Source organism: Sinohyriopsis cumingii, chromosome 16, assembly GCF_028554795.1.
Source record: "Sinohyriopsis cumingii isolate HCF-2022 chromosome 16, ASM2855479v2, whole genome shotgun sequence".
Classification (NCBI taxonomy): domain Eukaryota; kingdom Metazoa; phylum Mollusca; class Bivalvia; order Unionida; family Unionidae; genus Sinohyriopsis; species Sinohyriopsis cumingii.
In genome coordinates this window covers 5845036-5851526 of record NC_142976.1, presented here as the reverse complement: position 1 = coordinate 5851526, position 6491 = coordinate 5845036, and positions in this window count along the sequence as shown.

Here is a 6491-nt window from a genome sequence, read left to right as displayed (position 1 = left end):
CAAGGTAAAACCAATTAAGATAGGTAAATCGATTTTTATTAAGACTCTCCCACCAGGGTAGTTTCGGTCAGTATTATAGATACGATGGGTAGTCCAATTAGTGCACACAAACGGATACAACTGATGTGTTGGTGTTGTGTGGTTTAACGCCATTTTTCAGCACACGATAGGCTATACATGGCGGCCAGTAATAATGGTGGAGAAAGAACCCGGGAAATCCCCGGAAAGAACCACCGACCCACGAGAAGCTACTGGCAAGCTTTCTCACATACCCACATTAGCCGAATCCAAGACTCGAACCCACGCAGACAGAGGTGAGATGGCAATGATCCGTAACGGAGAGCGTTTTAGGCCACTCGGCCACTCGGGGCCCCTACAACAGATGTAAGAAGAAATACAAAATCATCAAGTTGAAATTATGGGATAAAATATAACGGTGGGCAAACTTTACATATAAATCAGGATTAAAAGAGAATTAGGGTAAATTTAAAGAAGTGACATATTCTGAATTACAATGAAACGTTATTTTTTTTATTTCATCATTAAAAAGTGCGAAGATTTTTCTAATAAAACTTTACACAAATTAAAATTTCCCTTACATGAAATTGAATTGGATGAAGATAGTATGTGATAACAGTTTGTGGCATCAAACTTTTACTTCATTTTACGCCAGAGGATAGAACTTGAGTTGCACACGCTTTGTACTATTTTATCCTCCGTCACTAGAACGATCGTATGCGTGACATGATTCGGCATGTTCACGTGGGGAGGAGTATGGTTTGGTTGGCAGAAAGACATTAAGTTTACTCGATATTTGATGACTAACTGTGATGTTGCCGAAAGAATTATATATCTCCTTCTGTAACTCATTCAGTCTGACTCCATACTTTGGTTTAAAATCGACAAAACTGGTTCTGAAGCTGACGATGACGATCATTTTGGATTCGTCTATTCCCCTCAATCAGTTACAAGGTATTACGCTGAAAATGGAATGGATACGTTTAGATCTTTGTGTACTATCACGTGTACTTCGAATAACACCTGTTTTTAATAGGAGATTTAAATTTTACAACTTATAAAGTATTTGATAAAATTTTCATCTCAAACACGTCGATTTTGGTGCTGATTACTTTAAATTTTTCATTGATACCGCGAACATTTCTGGACGAGTACAAATTTCATTAAAAAAAAGTAACACTAGATCAGGAAATTAATATATCTGTGAAAATACTGATAGTCATAGGTAAAAATAATAACCTTATTATACTAAATGGAATACATATGATTAGTCATTTGTTTTTAGCAACTCTGTAAAATATAATAATTTCTGCACACATGAACTTGACCAACATTGTACAGTTGGTCACTCCTTGTTTTAATTACTAGTTTGGGTTCTTATCACATAACTACGCAAATTTTACCCGTTGATAATAATACATTATCACAAGAAAACAAATAGAGCCATACAATAAAAAGGCTTGTTTTATTAAATATAGTGATACCGGTAAACTAGAAGAAACATTTAAGAAAACTCCGAATGCACATAATCGCATATAATCCATATATTAGAATGTTATCACTATCATCATTCTTTAATGACACTGCTTTGGAATGTTTTGTAATAAATAATAGCAATCCTATTTATAATAATAATAATAATAATAATAATAATAATAATAATAATAATATTAATAATAATAATAATTATAATATTTTTTATTAACCCCGTAATATGTTGACCACTGGGTCGAGGACTCATCCCAAGATCACCTTACAATAAAAAATTTCTGGTTATCAGATAATCTAGGGATAATACATATAATCTACAGAAAAAGAAAACACACACACACACACACACACACACATATGCATATGGCACACAATCCAGGTGACTTTGTGATATTACAGTATTTTGTTCCTGTTTACCATGAAGTCAGATACAAGTTACATGTTCATTATTGAGATCCATTTTTTTAAAGAAATTGGTCCTCTTTTTCATTTACCTTAGCAGTGTATTTTCAATGTACTTATGCATTGCAACTATCTGCTTAAAAGCAAAAATAGAAGGATTTTTCATATTGAATCTGCAGGTATAAATATAATATTTTGCCAAAATAAGCAGGAAATTACACAAACTGTCCAGTTGTTCACTTCCTAAGAATGTATCTTTTTTGGACAAATGTACAATATTGGGCAAACGGTGCAAAAACTTCAATAAAACTGTACCAAAACTGTGAAGTAATACTGCAATCATAAAAGAGACGCTCAACAGTTTCACTCTTACAGAAAGTACATTTGTTGTCATCTAATATGTCAATTCTTTTCAGAAAATCATTAGTAGCGATTATTCTATGGACCAAAGTTAAAAGAGATCAACTTCGCATCCTTGGTACAGCATTTCGCCGGGCTATAAGTCTCAGACCACTCATCACTACTTATATTTTTATTAAATACTTGCATACAGTTTCTTGCTTCGCAGTGTGTTGCCTTTTAGCTTCTTTTTTTAAAGGCTCTTTGTAAACAAACTTGAGTGAATTTGGTTTTGCAAGTTCATTATTTTATCCTCCTGCTTATCAAAATTATTATGTACTAAATGGTTTTTATGGCGTCTTTCCATGCTTTTGGAAGTTTTGATAGTAAGGAGAAGAATTTCAAGAGATCATCGCTTCTAGTTGTTTTTGTTTTATTATTTCAAAAGGTATTATATTACCGTGATCATCTACTAGATCATTCACAATTTCAAAACCGGCGTCTGTCATGGATTTGCATTGATAGAACATTTTAACGAGGACAAAATTTAAAATACTCATGGATAGACACTCGTTAGGATTTTGCGGTTCCTTTTTCCAATTAGATACTGCCAAAATTACATCTCTCCAAAAACTGCTTTTATTGAACTTACTAAATTCATATAATCTCCTTCTCCCTAAATTCCAAATATCCATTTTATTTCTGAGTATAGTCCATGATATCGTATAATATCCTGGTATTTTCTCCAGTGAATCTAGCCTTCATATATCCTTTTTGAGTATCACTGATTACTGATGGAATAACCATTTTAATTCTAGCTGCAATGGCTCCCGAAGCAATCTTATAGTCAATATAAAAAAGTGATATAGGTCTCCAGTTTTTAAAATGTTTTCCTTTTTTTTTTTCTTCTTTTTTTTAGGAGACAGTGATGACTCCTTGAGTCTGAAAATCTGAAAGTTTTCCTACAGTATATCTGTAATTTAGTGATCTGCATATAAATCCCGCAAGACACTTCCAAAAGAATTTATAGAACTCTACAGTGAATCCATCCGAGCCTGGACTTTATCCATTTTCCATTCGTTTTAGAGACATACCGAATTCATTGATTGTAAGCAGACCCTCGCATGATTCTCTGACCTTTTTGACTAAGTTTAATATTGTGATTAAAAAATCTATTTCGAGTTTTTTTGAGACATTTCATCATCAAGCTGAGCAATTCTACTTTTGTACTATTCTATATAAAACTGTTTTTGAGCTTCTAAATTATCTATTTGGTCAGATATATTTGTCCCATCATCTAAAATAATTTCCTTTATTGTCTTATTGACATAGTTTCTTTTGTTTAAGATTTAAAAAGTACATTGTGCTTTTTTTAAAACTAAATTCATACCATCTAGCTTTAGATTTTTCTTCAACATTTTCCAGAGTTTCCCCATCTATGTTATTCGACGTCCCCCCCCCTCGAATTTCTATTATTTTCTGCTCAATTTTCTTTAATTTTTCCCGTTTCTCTTTTGTTTTCCTCATAGAATAATATATAGTTTCAGATCTTATTTTCATTTTCAAAATTTCAAAGGACATTTGTTCATTACAGGAAAGAGAAACATGGAGAGAATCATCTTTATTTCCTCCTACATAATATTCATTTACATGGTCAGTTATACACGTTTTGACCAAATCAGCGTACTCGATGTTCCTCAACAGTTGGGCATTAAATGTCCAGTATCATTTTCCCCTTGGACACGCTGAAAAGCCACACTCAAAACAATAGCTGAATGATCAGTAGTATACCCTAGTAAGACACAGGCATCAGCTGTATTCTTATGAATGTCATCCGATACAAGAAACTAATGTAATCTACTTTGTTTCAAGGGAGATATTTACATCCAGGTATACATCTTTAAGTCTTGATTGGAGTTTCGCCAGGGATCAATTAATTCCAATTCGTTTTTCAGGTCTTGAATCGCTGTTCTAGACTGGTGGTGTTTGTCATGTAAAATATTATAAGTATCCAAATCTTAGTCTTCTACCATTTATAGAGATAGTTTTTATGTTATTATCCATGAAAACAGCAGAAATTTTACATATGCATGTTCTTGTACAGACATGTATGAAGTAATTATCACCTTGAGTTTATCATATGCATGACTTTCACAGTCACACTCACACAGAATACAAACATCCATAATAAAATCATCCATGGTGTTACAGTACATGCTGTAGATTTGACTTCGTTTAACATTGATACAGTATACGATGGACAACAAGTGAAGCAACTCCATTTGCGATAACTCTTATGCACCTCTGACAGACCTTGCCGGAGCTAAGACAGTTTTGTAAACCAAACGGCACAGATTAATAAGAATATAAATAACAAATTAATGAAAGAAAGAAGAGGTAAAATGGAAGAAAAAGAAAGTATGAATAAGCACATACATGGAAGTAGTGGGTGATTGAATGAATGAGCAAGAACGGGGGAATGAAATATTGAACGTGGAAGAGTAGTGTTGAAAAGAGTGAGTAAACGACTGAGTAAATGAATGTGTATATGAGTGTATAGGAGTGAAAGATGATTTATGAACTAGTGAGTGAATTGATTAGGGAGATATATGACACAATGGAAGAGCGAATAAACAAATTTATTAATTAATGACAAAACTGATGAGGGAAAGAAGCGTCTTATGAAAAAAGAATATTAAAACAAATTAGAGTAAAAAACGAAGTAACAAAACGAAGGTTCACGTACCTATTTTCTCAATTTCATCATTTCATACAGTTGCATGTTACACTTATATTCTAATTTTCTCATAAATTTCATTATAGTTGTAAAATTTTATCCTTTTTCCTGATTTGGTTTTGCCATACACATAACCATTTAAGTACCTTGTACTGCAAATTTCCTTCGATACTTTATTGATAAGTTTAGTATTCATCCTGGTCACATCCTCTACCAGACTACTTCCTTTGTACTGTTTCAAATCCTTCGACTTCTTGATAGTTGGAAGTTTACAATCCAGACTACAGAATTTGACAATCGCTGGCCTTGGTTGTGCCTGTTGGCCTGGGATCCTATGCACAGCCACTATGTCCCTGTTGTCCAAACTAATCTTTGTGGCTTCCTTCACCAATTTTGGAATTCTCTCTCTCATACTTTCATTTTCCTCCTCCTCCAGCCCATAAAATTTAACCTTCAGCTTCCTTGAATATTGTTCGGTTTGGTTTGAAGTTGCACTTGCTTGCTATCTCCTGTCTGAATCTTTCATGTCACTCGTAATTTTATCAATTTCCTTCTTCGTCTCTTGTATTTTTTCTCGTAATGGATGGTTTTCGAATCCCAGTGAATCCACCCTATCCATCAAATCTCATGTCCTCTCATTTACTATCCTTTAACTTTCTACAATCTGCTTTCTCAGATGTTCCTTCACATTCTCTAACAATTTCCTCACAATAGTTGAGGCAATTCCTGTTAGGTCATCTTTTTTCACAAAGTCAGCAATAGCAGATGTGAAATCTACTTTTGAAATGCCCCCTCTGAGACTTTGCTTTATTTCATCCAAGTCCAGCTGAATTGTACTCAAGCTTGATTCACTTATACTTGTGTCAGATGTCTCCATTAGGGCGCCACTCTGTAATCTGGTTTTTATTTGTTGCTTGCCTTGATCTTTCGTTCCACTCATGCTTGTAGATAATCTTGCTTGGATTAATTTTTTCTCACTACTCAGTTGTGACACTGACATTTAGTACTCACCATGTGCCAAACAATTCTTACAACTGAAGGCAACTGATGGACAGGTAACTACAATGAAATAAGTAAATGTGTCAAACAAATCAGGTAGGGAATGTCTCAAAACTGCACCACTAAACTTCTATCTCTACTCCATAATAATCGAATTTTGAGTGGAAAAATACGTTTGTTTTCAAAATTGATCATGATCCATCAGTAATGTTTTATACCCTGTATTCCTTGAATATTCACACATCATCCAAACAATTATGAACCATTTCACTGTAAAATAACCACTTATAACCACCAAAATCTACAGAGCCCAATTTACTAGCTTCCAGTGATAGCCGCCATTACTGTAAACCCTTTGGTAAATATTATTCCTAATAATAATAATAATGGTTTGGAACTAAATTCCAAAAGGCACTAAGAAAATATCACTACGTGAAATATTATACACGACAATAGCCAAACAAAGAATAGGTCACATTTTAAATATCTTGATTTAAGATAATAC